The following is a 20,213-nucleotide window of genomic DNA, read 5'->3' as shown; positions in this document are numbered from 1 at the left end:
CAGAATAATCGAATAGGAAGGAGAAGGAAATAACTTGAAGAGGTAAAGAACGATGCAAGAACTATGCAAATGCTCTGTAACAGAAAGAAAGCTGATTTGGGAGGGGCAGATTTGGTGGGGACAGCTGAAGTTGTTTCGGGATAAATGATGGCGGTGTGGAATAGAAAACAGATGTTCTGGAATAGGGAATTTGGTCTAATAGTGACAGAGGTGGAATGGAGCAAATGAAGATGGTTTGAAAAAGATGAAAATGGTTAACGGTAATGATGGACTAATAGGAATAAGATGATAATAATCAAGAAAGATCGTCTTAGTCGTGAAGTTGTCAGAACTTATAAAACTCGCCTGGAACAGAATAAAACGGTATGGAATAGGTAAGATTGTTTTTTTAAAAAAAGCAGATGGTCTGGAACATATAAACATGGTCTCAATTAGCGGAAGATAATCTAGCATAGAGGAAGTTGTACTGGAACAGCGAAAGTTGGTTTAGTTACAAAGAAAGTTTGGGAAGATAGTCTGGAAAAAAGAATTGGTTTAAAAGAGAAATTTGACCTAGGGCAAAAAAGATGGTACTAATCGGAAAAAGATTGATGGGGCGTAAATTTATGCTTGAACTCATAAAATTCGCCCTGAACATCAAAAGATGATCAACTAGGTCTGGAACGGAAGCAGATGGACTGAAGCAGATGGAGCTGGTCTAAAAGAGAAGTTGGGTATAAAATCGTTGAAAATATTCTAGCAGAAAAAGTTGAAAGGGAATAGTCAAAACTGCTCTGGAAATAGTTTGTTTTATTGGAAGATGGTCTGGAAGAGGAAAATTTCACTTGAAAAATAGAAATAAGGTCTAGAACGAAAAACAGCATTGAAAAGAAAAAGTGTGACATTAAGCTATACTGGAACACAAAAGGCTCGTTTGGAACCAAAAAAAGCTTATCTGGAATGGATAAAGTTAGTCTGGGATGAGACGAAATGGTCTGGAACAGACAAAGTTAGTCTGATATGGAAAAGAGAAAGACAGTCTAGAATACAAGAAGTTGTTCAGAAACAGAAAAAGTTAGACAGATATTGTTCTGGAACAGATTAGTGTAATTTGGAACGGAGGAAGTGGATGTAGAGCAGAGAAAGATGGTAATTTACAGAAGAATACGACCTGCAGCAAGTAAACTTGGTCGGAATAAGATGAAATGATTTAGAAGCTATAAATAGGTTTTGGAAGGGAGAAATTTGGTAATAAAGACGGTGTTCTAAAAATTAATCTATTAAGCAACAAAGAATTTTGGCCTGAAACATATAAAATAGTTTTGAAAACTTAAAGACGGTCTGGAAAAGAGAAATTTGGTCACGTTGGAAAGTGGTTTGGGAAAGAGAAAGTGATCTGAAATAAGGAGGCTGGTCTAGCCCATAAACATTTTCCGAAACACGAAATGATAGCCTGCATCAGATATGACTGGTCTAAGGCAAGTTTATCCTCGAGCAAAGAATGACAGTCTGAAACCTTTGAAGACGTCTGGAACCAAGGTAGTTGTTCAAGTACAGTACATATGAATGTGGTCTGGAACAGCAGAAGGTGGTCTGGAAAAACTAAAGTCAGTGGAGAATAAGATTACCCTGAAACAGAGAAAGTTGAATTGAAACAGATTAAGTTTCTTTGGAAAAGAGGGATAGTCTAGGACAAGTCACAATGACTCGTGGAAGGGAAAAAGAGATCAAAAGACAATTATGTAAAATCGCTAAATATAAGACTGGCTGACCTGCATTGTGAGAAGAATGAAAAGAGATAAGAATACTAGAAACTGTGTTGGAACATGAGATAATGATCGAAGTTATAAGACGAATATAGAACTTGACTCAAGAATACAAAAGCCTTTAGTATATAGCTTCAAGCTATGAGAGATCGTTATGAGGGTCCGCAGGCTGCTATGAATGACATCACATTTGCTTTCAAAAGCAACAACAATAATTCAAGCACAGACATATAAGTTAACTCTTTTTTAACCGATAGTTGCAGGCATTGGCAGCTGTGCGGCAGTCACAGGTTGCCACATTTAGTTGTCTTTCTCCAGTGGGTGACAAATTAATGCATATTCTTGAACCATGGGCTGTGCCACTGTCTCAGTTCCAAGGTATTCCACAGTTTCGGGTTGGGTTCTTTTGCCTGAGGGTATGACCAAGCGTAATGTCATTTCTTATTTATTTGTTTCTTTCTTTCTTTCTTTCTTTCTTCCTTTCTTTCTTTCTTTCCTTATTTATTTATTTGACTTATTAACATTAACCATAATTTGTTCCTATTCCTGTTATTTCTATTGATTTCAAAGATTCAGTTTTAGCTTTTGTAATTATATATACATACATATACACACACACACACATATATATATATATATACATATACAACACTATATATATATATATATATGTGTGTGTGTGTGTGTCTTCTCAGATTAAGTTGCATCTCTCTCTCTCTCTCTCTCTCTTACAAACCTTAGCTTAACCTGGATGACGAAATGGAGCATAGACAAGGTGCAGTCTTATGCATTACTTTCATACCCTTTCTTGATTGATTGAGTCTGAATCATCTGGTGTCAAACCGTAAGGAAATTGGGGACGGGGTGGGGGATGGGTCGGGGAGGTTTCCCCAAAGAGTGGGGCATTCGAAAGCCGATGGCACGGTGAATCAGATGTACGCGTATTGATGTGCACGTCTATACTGGAGACGAAAAGGAGCTTTGGAACACAAGGAAAACAGAAGAGGGATGAAAATTCCGTATGCTCATTTTGTCGACGTGAAAGCAATTAAACTCATTCATGATTGAGTTAGCTTCGTTTATTGGCTCCGAATTGGGTTTGCTGGGTCTTGGGTGGTCTTATTTGTAAACAGCGAATCAAGATCCGATAGAGTGAGGTCTGGGCTTTGTTTAGACTTGAGCATTTGGCTTCCGTTGGCGAAATTTCAGCGCAAATACCACTAGCACTTGCCGAGAGAAAGAGAGAGATAGATGAAAGAAAATTAGTCTTGTTTGGAGTACTGTCAAAGAGAGAGAGAGAGAGAGAGAGAGGAATGAGAAGAGAGGAATTTAGAAGAAAATTAGTCTTGTTTGGAGCACTGTCAAAAAAGAGAGAGAGAGAGAGAGAGATAAAAGAAAATTAGAGAAAGAAAATTACTCATGTTTGGAGTACTGTCAAGAGAGAGAGAGAGAGAGAGAGAGAGAGAGAGAGAGATTGAAAATAAGGATAAAGACCAGAGCAGGCAAAGAAAATTAGGTCTATTGCAAGAGTCCTTTTTTCTACCAAAGGTATAAAACTTTCAAGATGCTCGTTAGACCTAAGTTACAGAAGAGAAATCTTATGTTCTTTTCCGCGTTCGGATATGTCAAGCCAGCTTCCCTACAGAAACACACCCACACCCACACGCGCGCACACGCTCCAGCGCCCATCCTCAAAATTGAAGAAATGACATTTCTTTGATTTGGTGTTTCCATATGTGTTGAACAAAATACATTTCTTTTCAGCCATTTCAGACTTTCACAGCGCTAGACTTATGGATGCTGGTTTACCTCAGCTGTCGAACTAACAATTGTTCAGAAGATTGATTCATTAATCATCGAGAGATTCTTAAAAATCTCTAGTCATTATTCGTAACAGCAGGGCTCCCACACCCAATGTCCTCGCAGCGTGTGTATATTTCGTGGATACACTGACTAGTAGGCGTCTCCCTCTTGCTAGACTTCAGTAACTAATTACAATTAATGTTATGACGCCCGACAACTCGCTTTCCCGCTAATCTGTCGCTTAAATATCATGAACTGCAGAGCCTTCTTATCCAGGCTAGATCATATTTTCCAGTTATGTAAAAGACATTTCCCTTACCTTATCTTTAAAAACTATCACTTTCAGCTGCTATATTAGCTGATAATTGTTTCAAGGAATGAGAAGACTATTTTGAGAATCGTAGTAATGTTTCTCATAATGGTAGGCTCTTACATCATCAGCTTATCCAATTTCTTTTATCTTACTGATTCTCTTTACTTTCTATCTCGTTTTGAAGCCTTGCTCGTATCAAAATAATCAAACTACGCCATAGTAACTAAATATCTAGGCTGCATGGCCTTGCTCTGATGAGTTTTGGTCAGTTACCTGACCAGAGGCCTCTACTGATGAGATGAGGACTGCGACACTAGAACTGTACTTCAATACCGTATTTTCGTGGAAACTCTATAAGACAACACGTTCAGGGTGACAGACATCTAAAGGGGATGTATTCTGTATGTCGATACTTCCATCCCCCCATGAGATATCTCATGCTGGATATTGCTCAGTGGTCTGGTAAAACTAAAGTATACTTTTATATATATATATATATATATATATATATATATATATACATATATATATATATATATATATATATATATATATATATATATATATATATTATATATATATATATATATATATATATATATATATATATATATATATATATATATATATATATATTTCCTATGGCAGTGTAAGAGACATACTAGAAAATGAATCACTATTCTGTCTCCTTCTATAAGATATCTCTTGCTGGATATCTGTGTCTTGGACTGGTGTACTATTTGACATTTCAGTTTATGCTGAACGCATGTCGGGTTCTTGTCAATCGCTGAGCCACTGAGACGGACAGCCCTATAACCTTTTTTAGCCTAGGCCCGACGTAAAAAAAAGGGGGGATGTGGTCGGGGCTAGGCTTAAGAGTGAAGGACGCCTCTCAAAGGGAGAAAGGTTATAAGATTAAATAAAAAAAACAGAAGCAGAAGCAGGTGAAAATTCCAAAACTTGGCAGTAGAGGGAAAGAAATACTTTTCTTTCTAGTGTCTTCCCCTCTATCTGTTAATAAGCAAAGAGCCCTTTTACCTTTTACATAAATAAAATATTTCAAAATTTTTCAAAATCTTTTAAAATATACAGTATAATTGAGACTCGGGCGTTCTGAAGATACTGATGGATGCTGTAACATATGAAAGAGAACTTTCGAAACTTTCAAAATCTTTTTAAATAAATATAGTGAGGAAATTAAAGGCGCACTCAGTGTAGATACGAGTGTCGAAATATATGTTAAGGAGCTCGACGAGACGCTGATGAGTCTCAAGCGCAAGGTTATGAAATGTTCGATGCTGTGGATGGTCTCTACACAGATTCATCATACGTAATATGACAGTATGAGAACGGATGAGGTTCTGTCTCTTGCTTTTAACCAAAATCGCCATCTTTTCAGATAAACTGCTGATTGGTCATAAACATATAGATTTATCTGTTCTCTCCTAAAAGCAGTTATGGAGAAGAAGAAAAGGGAGAAAACGGAGGGAAGAAAGACTTAAAAACGAGGGAAAGAGAAGGAGAAGACAAAAAAAAAAATTCAAGGAAAGAAAAACCTGAAAACAAGAGAAAGAGAGGGAGAAGACAAATCAGAGAAAAGCAAGAACAGCTAAGGATGAAACAAAGAAATCTGTAAGACAAGAAATATTAGACTGATTCCTCTTTTGCCATTTTCAAGGTTTTCCAATGAATCCGAATCGTGACTTCGACTCCCCCGCAATATAAATGCATCAAGCTCCTCCCTTCCTGCAAATGAGCTCACGCTTCTGGATGAATTTTTGAGGGATATATATATATATATATATATATATATATATATATATATATATATATCTCTATATATATATATATATATATATATATATATATATATATATATATACATACTATATATACATACTGTATATGTGTATGTGTGTGCGTGTGTTTTGTGTATCCATAATATATACGTATAATATAAATATATACCTACATACATAAGTATATATATATATATATGTATATATATATATATATATATATATATATATATATATATATATATATATATATATATATATATAAATTATATATATGTAGAATCTACTGGTCACTTTTACCAGACACATATGTAATTCTAATAGCCACAATGCCCTCTTAACTTCTCAATTCTTCGCGATTTTTGGATATGCTTGTAACTATTTAAGCCGTAACATCCAAACGCAAGAAATTGAAGAGACTTGTGACTGCCGATCGCGGGAGACGAACCCGCGTCACCATAACCACAAGGAGGTCACGTTGCCGACCTGTATATGTGTGTGCATGTGTATGTGTGTGCGTGTGTGTTTGTGTATTCATACATATAACTATAATATATATCTATATACACCTGCATACATAAGTATATCTATATATATATATGTGTGTGTGTGTGTGTGTGTGTGTGTATTTTCACAAATAGTCGCGAAATTTGTAAATATTCATCCGTCCTGCATTCATGCAAGTTAGGTTATAATAGATTACGGTAGATTAGGTTGTAACCAAACCGATTACAATGAACAAGAATATTGCCAGATTGTTAAATGTTGCAATAATGTAATTATACCATTTTGGAAACTAATTAGAAAAAATAATCAATAAAAATAATGAGATCCGAGAATAGCAACATGATGATTATCAACATTTCTTCCACATTCTTTTCTTCATCTATATATTCCCTTCTGCTAAAACCTGACTTTAAATTGACCCTGAAGATTACTCTTCTTCTCTCCTTTACGGTCTATGACTCCAGAAAAAAGTTGGAAACTCGTAACCACGATTTACCCTCGTTGTTATCTCAGTTGCCACGTCGTGAAATCTGGTTGAAGATAAATTTGCCAGAAACCTCCTTTATAAGTTTATTTATTGTAAACTCGGAAAAGATACACAATTTCGAGACAGGGTTGTGTTACTGTTTTGTCTGAGTGAGGCAGTAAAGTTATAATATTATATATATATATATATATATATATATATATATATATATGTATATAATATATATATGCATATATATAAATATATATATATATATATATATATATATATATATATATATATATATATATATATATATACAATATATATATATATATATATATATATATATATATGTAATATGTGTGTGAGCGTTTATTTATTTTATTTGACATGGTTCAGTCAGGTTCCCCATGATGTTTCTTTTCATACGAATTGGGGCTAATTAGATACGTTAGACTCAGCAGTGAATCGTTTTCCCCATTATATGACATAAGAAAATTTTTAATGTATAATAAGAATCCGTTTTTTGTAAATCTTTAAACTGATAGATATTGACAAAAACTAATGAGTAGGAGTCCTTAATGTAATAAGTAAAAATACTCACACAGAAATGTTAATTAAATACAAATAATTACATAGCAACAAAGAGCTTATTAGATAAACGATTTTTAGGACTAGTTTTAAAAGTTTTCGAAAGATTCCGAAATCATAGCTTTAATATGAACAAGAAAGTACCAAGCAAAAATACAAGCAGGGATCTCAGGACAAAGATCGTAATCATTAATTAAATAAAAAAAAGATTGAGAAAAATGACAAAAAATGAATTAAAGAACAAGGCCATTCGCGCCAGGCAAATCACCCATTAAGAGCTAACCAACATAGCAACAATAATTTACAGAGATTTTCGCAGAGTATTAAAAGGAAAGCGCGAAAATTTTGTCCGGTTTAAAACGGATCTGTTCCCAAAACTGGATGTCAGAAACAACTTGGCAAGAATGATCCGTAATTGCCAATTATTTCAGCATCAGGGGCCTAGTGAACCGTAAACGGAGCCGCACCTTGGTGTTTTAAAACACTTTACAGTTAATATATATATATATATATATATATATATATATATATATATATATATATATATATATACATATATATGTAAATATATATATATATATATATATATATATATATATATATATATATACATTTATATATACATACATACATACATACATACATACATACATACATACATACATATATATACAGTATATAACATACATGCACACACACGAATATATGTATATTTATATATATATATATATATATATATATATATATATATATATATATATATATATATATATTTATTTATTTATTTATTTATTTATTTATTTAGTGTGAGTATGCATTAGTGTGATCATTAATACTCCTACATAAAGTCATATTCCATCTCTCTCTCTCTCTCTATCTCTCTTGTTTCGGATTTTACATTTGAGACCTAAATATATAAGCAAAAAATAAACAAATGGATAAAAAATGAAGAAACTTACTAGGCGCAAAGTGGATTTTTTTTTTTTTTTTTTTGTGCTGAAGACTGTTAATGAAATTTTAGATATGAATAGTTGGAGATGACGCTTCAAGGCAACCAATTCTTTAGCATGGAACAATGGTGGGGATGAAGAAGGCTGTTTATGAAATTATAGCTGAGATCCGCATTTTTTAAAATCCAAATTCATGACTCCAAATTTAGTTTAGAAAATTACTGTTATGACTCCACATTTCTTCTAGAAAATGAATTGTGATTCATATTCAGTATTTTTTCAGATATTTTGATATTACCGACGTCTGCCTGAGAATAATATTTTTAATTAAAGAAGATCTTCCTACCTAACGTCTGTAATTTCTCCCATAAAGTTACGATTATAAATATTTATCTGAGAAAATACGAGTAATGGTAATTTTAATTCGTTTCTAAAATGTACTAAATTTTTAAATTAAAAATCTAATTTTGGTTTCCACATCCTGATAAAAGCATAATTCGTTTACTTCGACGTGTTCAGGAAAGATATCTTGTTTCTAAATTCTTGCTCTAGGATTCAAGTCAAGTTTCCAAACTCTCTTTATGAAGTTTTACTAATAATACCTACATTTTCTCTTAAAAACAGTAATGATGATTAGAGTTTCTTTCTATGGAACTATGATTTTGTTATCCAAAGTCGATTTAAATATTATGCCTGCAATAATGAGTTTAAATTTTATCTAGAAAACTCATTATGAATCCGATTTACCGGTACAATTTTGATCATGATAGCAAATTCTGTCAACAAAATTCAGTTACGAATTTCAAACGTTCCAAGAAAGTCGCAATTATGATTTCAAATTCTGTCCAGAAATTTAGCTATGGCTTCAGTTTGAACCTAAAGATAATAATAACTTTAAAATCGTGCCAAGGAACATTTTAATCATGACAATCAAAATTTCAAATATGAATTCCAAAGTCTTTCCAGAAAATAACTACCACTGCAGTTTTACCCTAAAAATTATTGTTCTCGCTGTAAATAATATAAAAAACGGTTTAATTATGAATTTAACACTTTCTATAAAAATTGTAAACTAGACGGCCAATTCTCTCGAGAAAATCAGTATGATTCCAGTTCCATGAAAAATTAAATAGGGCTTCTTTTTCCATAAAATATTAATTAGTTTTACAGTTTTCCCTTGGAAATTAACTTGGTTTCTGGCAGCTCATAGAAAATTAAGTGGACTCCGGTTTCCTCCCTATAAAATTAAATGGATTCCAGTTCCCCTATAAAATCAAAGAGAAACCAGTTTCCCCTACAAAATAAAAACATTTCCTTTTCCTTAGGTAATAAAACTGGGCTAAAGTTTCCTTTATGAAATTGACTTTGGGATTAACTAGGGTGTCAGTTCCCCAAGAAAATTAAATGGAAATCCAGTTTCGCGTAAAAAATTTGATGAGAATTCAGTTCCTTTAGGAAACTAAATGGGAATAAAGTTTCCCGTAAAAAAAACTAGATGGGAATCCATTCCCCTAGAAAATTAGATGAGAATTCAGTCCCGGAGAAAGGTAATTTTGTTTCAGTTTCCCTTTAGAAATCTAATAGGGATTCCAGTTTCAACTGGAAAATTTGCTTGGCTACAGAGTACCCTTGAAAATTGAATAAGGCACCAGTTGCCCCTAGAAAATCAATTGACGTTCCAGTTTCTCTTATAGAATTAATAGACTCCAGTCTCCTCTGTAAAATAAATTGAGATTACAGATCTCACTATATAATCAACCGAGACCGAGTTTCTATGGGAAATTAACTTGTTTTCCAGCTTCCCTTAGAAAATTAAGTGTGGATCCAGTTTCCCTAATAGAATTAAATGATGCACCAATTTCCCCTAGAAAATGAACTATAGCTTCATTGTCCCTTAGGGCGCCAATCTGCCCTAAAAAATTAATTGGTCTTCCAGTTTCCCACTAAAAATTAATTGAGCTTAAGTTTCCTCTAGACAATTAATTGGCGTTCAAATTTTGCATAAAAATTTGATTGAGATCCAGTTTTCTCTAGAAAGCTAAGTGGTGCTCCAATTTACCATAGAAAGTTAATAGGGGAACTAGTTACCTTTACAAATCAAATGATGCTTCAGTTATCCCTTGTAAGTTAACTGAGGTCACGGTTACCCGCAAAAATTGTCACCCCTTGTAGATTAACTGAGGTCACAGTTACCCACAGAAATTTTACTGGGCTCCAGTTTTCCAGAGAAAATTAACTGTGCTCCAGTCTTCCCTTGAAAATTACTCGAGCTCCAGCTCCTGGAAAATTAATTCAGGCCCAGATTCTCAAAGAGAAGTAAGTGAGGCTCCAATAGCCCCAGTAGAATTTCAGTTGTGGATTTAAATTTTGATTTCCTAATGTTCATAAACTAGCAAAGAAGAAAAGGCTTGTGATAAAAAAGACCAATAGGAAAATAACCATTTGCGATTTTTTTTTACCCAAAGTCCAGTGGAACGGGCAAGTAATGACCTTTTCTAGCCCAGACCAAACAAAACGAGGAAAAGGAAGCAAGGTGGGTAGGGCGTAGCCATGAAAACAGCGTTAGATCTTCTTCTGAAAGGAGCCAATAGAGTCACCTTTTGAGGAACCAGTTATGAGAATAAGGAAAAACAGAATCAGTAAGAGAGTCTAAGAGAAATTCAATAGAAATAACCAGCGACTGATGGGACAGGGTGAGGTTTGCGGTCATGACGGTACTTGAGAAAATTATGAAAGGGAAGTTTTGAATTGCTGCTTTTACTGTTATTAAGCAAAACTGTTTTCACACAAGCAACGGTTCTTGCTCCTGAAGGAAGACTTGAAAATCAAAGATGCTGAATGTTTAAGAATTCCAGAGAGAACATGCTAAACCATACAAGAGACGGTTGCACCACGCATAGGCTGATAAGAGTCAAAGTTAACTAGAATAGAAAATAATATCAACCTCTCTGCCTTTAATTATTACTGTTTTAATTCAAAAGATGAATCCTACTCATATGGAATAAGCCCACAGGGGCCATCGACTTGAAATTCAAGCTTCCAAAGAATATGGTGTTCATTAGAATGAATTAACAGGAGGCAAAAGGAAATACACAAAGAAGAGATCACTGATTAAAAAAGAAAAAATAACAAATTAATAAATAAGTAGATAAAAAATATAAGTAAATCTTTAAAACGCAAGGAGACTTGTATTAGGATAGTAATGCATTGCATCTTCCCTTAAACTTCTGAAGTTCCAGTTGCACTACATCCTCCGGGAGACTGTTCCACAGTCCAGCGCTGTGAGGAATAAAAGACCTCTGGAACTGAGAAGTTCGACTACGAGGCACATTTATGGCACATTGATGCTGCTGTTCAGCAAATCTGGTTGCTCCCGGAAGGAAAAGGGAATCAGGGATCAATTGCGAATGTGAGAGGTCTCTGTTAAAATACAACTTATGAAAAAGTGACAAACAAGAGACCATCCGTCGATGGTCCAACTTGCTAATATTAAGCATAATAAAGGTACCCTAAGTATAAATGTATTCAACCGTGTTGGGCAACTGGAGGGTATTAAAATTACCTGTTATTTTACACAGTTAAAGAAAGTACTATTTATCCTGCGGCTGCTTGCAGGAGATTAAGTTGGGTTAAAAATGGGAAAATCCATTATATATATATATATATATATATATATATATATATATATATATATATATATATATATATATATATATATATATATATATATATGTGTGTGTGTGTGTGTGTGTGTATATATATGTGTGTGTGTGTGTATGTGTATTGCTACTTATACACGTACTGTATATACTTTTTCACATACTTTGGTTTTTCAAGCGTTACCATAATATTGCTTAATATTTTACTTCTATATGTTTGTAAATTTATAACGTTCGTTTCTTAACTTCAATGTAACAATCCATCCATTATTTTACATTTTATTTATGTATACATGTGTTCGCGTGTGTTTAAAGCATACCTCCAAAACAATATATATATATATATATATATATATATATATATATATATATATATATATATATATATATATATATACATATATATACATATATATATATATATATATATATATATATATATATATATATATATATATATATATATATATATGATCAAGGCTATTACAGAAGAAAAATATTAGAGAGACGTTCTTTACTTTTTTTCCGGTAACGTTCATTACAAAAATCTTCCCAAACCTTCATCAGAGAAAACGTTATTGGTAAAGAAGTTGTCTTTTTCTTCAAACAAAATTTCAGAGAGCAGTATATATATTTTTGGGTGTATGCTTTCATATATATATATATATATATATATATATATATATATATATATATATATATATATATATATATATATATATACATATATATATATATATATATATATATATATATATATATATATATATTTATATGTATGTATGTATTTATGTGTATATATATTTATGTATATCTGTATCTGTGTGTGTATGAGTGTGTGCGATGAGTAATTATGGTGCATATACACATTTTCACTTTTTCAAATACTATGAAACAGATCAACACTTTTATATAAAACTGGCAGGACTATACAACTTTATGACCCTTAATAATTTTGGTACGACAGTCTGTATACATACATGCATTCATACATACAGTAAATACACACATACAAGCATAATATATATATATATATATATATATATATATATATATATATTATATATATATATATATATATATATATATATATATATATATATATATATAATATATATATATATATATATATATATATATATATATGTATATATATATATAGTAAGATTAATCAAGGAGCTGAGAACATTAATTTTGTTAAGTCAAAATTATCAATAAAATAAACTCAGGTAAATAACTAAACCTAATAAATAACATTCCAAATTCTCCTTTAAGATTGCTAAAAAAAAATCGCTAAGGGACCATTTACGAAATCTCTCTCTCTCTCTCTCTCTCTCTCTCTCTCTCTCTCTCTCTCTCTCTCTCTCTCTCTCTCTTCGTTTCTAAACTAACAGGTAATACGATCGAATACGTGAAAATCACAGGCAGGCAAATGAACAGTGCTTAAACATAGATTAGTGAAAAATTTCGTTGAAGCAGAGTCTTTCTTTCACGATATCCTTCGGGAAAAAAAGATTCGTGTGTGTTTGCTTCACCGTCCAACTCCTTATCATCTTTGATAGTATGTTAGTAAAATTAAGGATCTCTCTCTCTCTCTCTCTCTCTCTCTCTCTCTCTCTCTCTCTCTCCCTTACTGAGTAACACATCAAGTACTGATTTTAAGCAATAACTTAGAAAAAGACTCTCTCTCTCTCTCTCTCTCTCTCTCTTACTGAGTAACACATCAAATGCTGATTTTAAGCAATAACTTCGTGAAAGACTCTCTCTCTCTCTCTCTCTCTCTCTCTCTCTCTCTCTCTCTCTCTCTCTCTCTCTCTCTCTCTCTTTACTGAGTAACACATCAAATACTGATCTTAAGCAATAACTTAGTAAAAGACTCCCTCTCTCTCTCTCTCTCTCTCTCTCTCTCTCTCTCTCTCTCTCTCTCTCTCTCTCTCTCTCTTACTGAGTAACAAATCGAACGCTGATTTTAAGCAATAACTTAGTAAAAGACTCTCTCTCTCTCTCTCTCTCTCTCTCTCTCTCTCTCTACATCCGTTAGTCCTTATCTCTTAACGAATATTTTAGTAAAGGGAAGGGTCTCTCTCTCTCTCTCCCTTAGTGTACATATTCAAATAAAGATAACTATAAAGTAAATAAGGAATAGTGTACATATTCAAATAAAGATAACTATAAAGATATAAATAAGAAATAAGGAAGCATCCTGCTCTCTCTCTTTCGGTCACTGTACCTGTACCTGTTCAAGTCCTGATCTCTTTCAGCGATATCCTAGCGAAGGGAAGGACTTCTCTCTCTCTCTCTCTTTCTCTGTACCTGTTCAAGTCCCGGCTGCGAAGACGAGAGGGCGAAGGGTGTGAGGATAAGCACTACGCGCAGAAAGACCCGACCCGCGGCAGATAGCTTGGCACACACCCTTCGCACAGATCTCCGTCTGCCTTTATGGAGGAGGTTACAAAGACGTCGGGTACGCTACTCAATTCCTCCTCCTCCTCCTCCTCCTCCTCCTCTTCCTCCGCCTCCCTCTCCCCCAAACTCAACCAACCTCCTGCTCCGACCCATTATCCAACACCCACATCAACCAATCACGGCCAGCCACGTCACCGATGCCACCCGCTTGTTTTCTTTTCGAGGCATTGATTCGAACGCACATGAAAACACCGATATTTATCCTATGCCAATCTGCGAATCAAACGTGTGATAAGTCGCCCCGACACTCATCGGCCTTCTCACCCCGGGAATTATCTAAGCACTCCCACCCCCTTCCCGTCCACCTCTACCAAATGCTAGCCAGAAATTGCTCTTTCATAGGTTCCCCAACCCCCCTAACCCCATACTCGAAATTTCCACAGAAACTACCCCGGTCCACCCACGTGTTCGTCATTATTTCGATTTGAATGCGTTATCTCTCTTTCTCTCTTTCAGACGCGCGCACACACACACACACACACACACACACATAGACGCACACAATAGTAACACCCCCGTCATCTTTTACATATTTGCAAAATCAATTGAGCTTCTTTCTCCCTCTCGTCTGTAGGCTATACTTAAGGCAATTTCTCTCTGTACAAGTTTTCCGATAAATGTTACCTCCAGGGATCCGTTGCGCGACGATTAGGTATAAAAGGAAGATATAATTTTCCATCTAATTAACCCACTCAGTAATTTAGCTAATTCGATCGTGAATTACCACAGAAAAAAGGGAAGATAGATTCTTTCTTTTTCAGGACTGTAACAAGTAGGTTTTCCAGAGAAGTAATTCCCTTGTATTGACATTTTGCTTTGAAAGATATGATTTACTCGACGAGAGACGAAAAGGATATTTTACAGAAGAAAAAAAAATAACCTTACACTAACTGAGATTCTCTTGACAAATCCAGGAACTGATTAAGATTATTGTTAAAACGAAAGGTGTATATAAACTCCGCTATTCGCCACAAAAAAAGAAGGGCATAACTGACCTTAAGTTTCTTTGGACAAAAACGCTACAGAAAATATGTTTCTGGATGCTGGAAAGAAAAAAGGAGCAAAACTACCAAACCTAACCTAACTTTAGTATTAGGACTACATTCAATATCATCGTCTTATGACCGTGCTTTTGGAAAATTCAAGTTGATTTATCATTTGTAATTACAATCTCTTTGTTGCTGCATTTCTGTTGCTTCTTTTCTTCTTCCCCGAGTTCCTGTATGCTTCTTTTTTAGTGAAAGCGATGATTACAGATGTTGCGATGTCACTGATAAGAATTAATAATACGAATTTTCAAAGGCGCATGAACACACTAATCTTTACATGCTTCTATTTAAAATTAATTCAACTTTTGTCTTGTTTCAAAAGAATATTTGCGGTATCTCGCATCAAAAGGGTGCTCAGAGCCATCAACGTGAATTTTTTATGCGTTGTTGCCACCCTTCCTCTGACATCCATGGTGTCAGATAATACCAGGCGACAGAACGTATGAGGTCAAGAAGCCAGGATAAAAAAAATATCTTATTTCGCTTCATTTCCTCGAGTTGGCTCTAAGTATTATTCTCTATTTTTCCAGTGTATTAAAGTGTCATCTGCAGAATCTGTTATTATTATTGCCATCATTATTGTTATCATCATTACTATTATTATTGCTGTTGTTTTTAATGTATTACTATGTTTATTATGATGATGAATCTTTTTTATTATTTTTATCATTAATGTTATTATTATTATTATTATTGAGATTTGCTTCTTTCACTTTTCGAATTTAGCCCTCCTAAGGTCCCTGGCTGGAATTCAATTGTATGCAATATGATTCTAATTATTATCATTTCTTAATATTTTGACAACGGTTCTCAATATTAGTACTGTCATTACTATTATAATAATTTACTATTTTCGCCACTACTTCAGCAACTTTCTGGATATTACCAATAATCATTTTTATAATTTTATCTCGTGTATCTAAATTGTGTGTATTGTACTGTATCCACTTTGTACATCCCATGTATATGGCCCTTAGCCGAAATGAAGATATTATTAACACTCTTCATCCAATATCTCCAAACAACTCTCGCTAACCGTGGTAGACCGAGCTTACTGATTATGATCTGTGTTAATGCTTGATTATTATTTAGCTTTATTTTTCAATTTTCTTTTTATATATTGTGTATTATTGCTTATTTATATTTTTGTTCACGGCCCCTTATTATTAGTGTTTAATATTATTGTTTAAGCTTATATTTTCCGTTATTGGTCATCATTAATTTTGTTCATGAGTTATTATTAGTGTTTATGATCGGTGTTGAATTAATAATTGTTGATTATTAGCTTTATTTTTCAGTTTAATTTTTGTATATGTATTACTGCTAATTAAGATTTTTGTTCACGAACCATTATTATTAGTGTTTAATATCATTATTTGAATTGATATTTGCCATTATTTTTCATCATTGATGTTGATCATGAATCCTAATTATTAGTGTTTATCTTTCAATGTTATTGTTTATACATTATGTTTTTTTTTTTTTTGTTTAATAATAATCTTGTTCACGACGCCTCATTTCTAGTGTTTAATATTGTCTGAATGAATATTTTGATTATCATTAAGCTTTGTAACCATCGCTTATACTTGTTCATGAATCTTTATAATTATTTTTAAAATTAATATTTAATTGCCGAATATGTTCTCCTCTGAGGATGATTATAATTATTATCTATTATTTTTAGTAATCGTAAAACTTCAAAGATCGTGCACTGTTTGCTGTGTTTTGTATATTGTTTTAATATATAACCCCCCCCCCCACTCTCTCTCTCTCTCTCTCTCTCTCTCAAAATTTTTCTCTTCTGAGCTTTAAGAAACAAATAATAAAATACATAATAAACCTGTAATCATAATAATAACATGACTCATGCGCACGGCAAAATAAAACTACAAAATTATTATTCTAATCTATTTACTTCGAATTGGCAGGATAGATAATAGGGTACGTGGGGGGCGTCACTATGGGCCCCACCCCAGGGTTTAATAAGACTAAGATTTTTATATGCTTTAAAGTGTCTTGTAACAGGTTTGACATGTTAACATTGAAAAAAAGTGGGCACTTTTTATTTTCCGTGTGTAAAGAGTAGCCTTCAAAACTAGCTACAGAATCCAGTATGCGCCAGTGCCAACACTTATGGTGCTAATTATTCATTCACAATCACACCATAACTCATTTCTGTAAACAGAACACCATTTTTTATCATGTTATTGTTCGTAAGTGTTGGTACTGGCGCATATTGGATTCTGTAGCTAGTTTTGAAGGCTACTCTTTACACACGGAAAATCAAGTGCCCACTTTATTCCGATTCATTCAGAATCAGTAGAGCATTTCAAATCGACAGTGTTATCGTATAACCTAAACTATTCGAAACGTACTAACCTAATCGTAGCCTAAGTCTTATACTACGACACCCAGGTTACTTCTTTCTTATGCTAGTTCAAATTGCCATTAAATCAATGCATTGCTTTGCGTATATTAATCTAAACATGAACGATATAAACTTATTGTTGGCGCACTCAATGTTCCTAGCTTGAAATACAGTAGAATATGATTGGCGTGAGCACAATCTCTACTTCGTAACCCTCATCCAAAGCGCACCTCAAGAAATTCTCCTTACATTTAGATATGCATATCTCCAAAAGGAATTTTTCCCAAATGCACTTTAAGATGAACTGGAATACTTAAGTGGGTCTGAAGGCACCGACAACTATGGCTGCATTCCCCTCTTGAGTCCTTACTAGCTTATACCACACTGTATTTGCTGTAACTTTTTAAAGGACGTTACTTTTCCTTTGCCTCGAAAGGCACTTGTGCAATCCTCGCCTTTATAGGTATATATTCCAAGGAGAGCTGTGCAAAATCTTTCACCAAAGTCATCACCAACATATATCATATTGATGAGCCTCCTCTTCGCACCAGTTCCCATATCAGACAATACTGTCAGTGGCTTCAGCTTGGACGCATAATGTAGAATTATGAAAAATAAATCGCTCTCTGGACTCTGCACCAATTCGTATGGGAAATTATTCTCTTTAGCATGAAGTAAGTAAAGAACAGTTCTGCTATCAGTTTCTAATTCCTGAGATATTTCCTCTTGCTGAACCACATGGCCATCACAACATGTCAGACTGTAAGCCTTCCCATCAACTATGATGACTATGTTCTTACTCTTCAGTCAGTCTACTTGCAGCAGCATCATCACTTTTCCAAACTTTTAACATAATTCTGAACAACTGGGCTTTATTGTCACCGTTCTGCAAAAATAATTTAAAATCTGGAGGAGTTCTCGTGTTTATCCCCTCTAGAATGAGCTTTCCACTAGATCCACGTCGTCTTCTTTCATGGCTCTTCGGTGATTCTTGTAAGTACATGTCAGCTGAAAAGATGACATTTTTTGTTGTTGTTGTTGCTTAGTTGGTCAAGTATTTTAAGGCAAGTGTCTTTAAATGTAGGTGGAATATTCTTTAGCGAATGAAGCATTGCATTACCATCTATAATGCAAAGAATTTCATCATTTGGCAATTAGCAAGGTTCTGCATCTCTTGACAAATAATTCACTAAAGCTGCTTTATTTGTTTTGAAGAGAAACCCATCTGGTGTCCCAGTGGCAGTGGGGATGGCAGTGACAGAATACGCCATGAGTTCCTCGAGGCTGAATGGTGTGGATAGTTGTTGAGAATTAATCAGTACCTGGAAAGCAATGTCACCTTGTTATTGATATTTTATTACATTACCTTGTGACGTGGTCAGGTTTACTTGCTTGTTCGTTTTTTTTTCATTGTCTCAAGTTTTAGTCTAGGCACTCTGTCAAAGAAATTAATATGCTCACTTTGTTCACCTTTCGTTAGTCTTTCTTGCATGAAAGCAATTTTGGCTTCTTTTCCCATCTTCTCTGTCTGTAAGACATCTTTTCGATGTCAGGAGGAGTACGTGCACCAGAAGAGATATTACAGAGTTTATCTTTGTCAGCCATGTTGAATGGGTTGAGCCATCCCTGAATAGTATCAAGTTCTTGGCACCGCGTCCTCACTTCGCTTGATTTCAGATTCACGTGGCTCTCTGTGCTTTTCATTTTTTATACTGTCCTCATCCCCAACCATTCCAGCCATCTCGAGAGTAGCTTCATAAATCTTGGTACGTTCCGATGCAGTTCTTATCCAGCTTTGATAGGCACCATAATTATGGAGTATGCCTGAGTGTCCTGCACCTCCAGCGCCTCCTCGAGATTTGGCAAATTTCATAAAGGTCTCTTCCATTGTTTTGTCAACAGCACACAGATTCCCTGGAATAAGAGACCTTGCAAAGCTCACTTGCACCCAGATGTGATTCCTCAACGGATAACAAAAACAATAAAACCAAGAAAGGTAGCGAGCATAATTCTGTACGCCAAAAAAAAAAAAAAAATAGATCTTCCATGTCCTCCAGTGTCTTGTGAAACAAAGGTAGGCTATTAGTTTTGACTGCATGTATAACGAGAAAAACCAATAGAGAATCATCCAAGAAGGACGTCCAGAACTGAGCAGTTTTCTCTAGTAAACCATTTCTCACCTCTTCTTGAAATGCGATGTATTTGTGCCATAGAGGATAAACTTTTATCCTCTATGGCATTAGCCATGTTATCATGATATAAAAACAATGTGATACGCGTATGTTTTCTTGCGGCCACTTTACATAACGAAAAACCAGAGAGGGCCCACTTTTTTTTTATGTTAACATGCCAAACCTGTTTTTGGACACTTTATAGTATATAAAAAAGCTTGGCTTATTAAATCTTGCGGGGGCGCCATAGTAACACCGCCAGACAGAAGGATACCATTCAAGTTTTAGGCAGACCCAGAAAATAAATATTATCAGGAAAATTT

The 20,213-nt window shown here is 34.2% G+C and overlaps 2 protein-coding genes across 4 annotated transcripts in view; one reads left to right on the top strand and one right to left on the bottom strand.

Annotated features, from left to right (window-relative positions):
- LOC136838836 (uncharacterized) overlaps positions 1 to 14,268 on the bottom strand; it is a 41,141-nt gene extending 26,873 nt beyond the window's left edge. The window contains exon 1 of one of the 3 annotated variants that reach the window (XM_067104495.1): positions 14,150 to 14,268. The gene's annotated coding sequence lies outside the window, so the exon portion shown is untranslated. Of the gene's footprint in view, positions 1 to 14,066 lie in introns of all 3 variants that reach the window. The other 2 variants (XM_067104473.1, XM_067104478.1) reach the window with 2 other exon arrangements.
- Positions 1 to 20,213, top strand: part of LOC136838813 (EF-hand calcium-binding domain-containing protein 4B-like) — a 101,070-nt gene that overhangs the window by 16,872 nt on the left and 63,985 nt on the right. The window lies entirely within an intron of this gene.

This window comes from Macrobrachium rosenbergii, chromosome 1 (assembly GCF_040412425.1).
Source record: "Macrobrachium rosenbergii isolate ZJJX-2024 chromosome 1, ASM4041242v1, whole genome shotgun sequence".
In the NCBI taxonomy this organism is placed as follows: domain Eukaryota; kingdom Metazoa; phylum Arthropoda; class Malacostraca; order Decapoda; family Palaemonidae; genus Macrobrachium; species Macrobrachium rosenbergii.
This window is presented reverse-complemented; position numbering and strand designations above follow the sequence as displayed.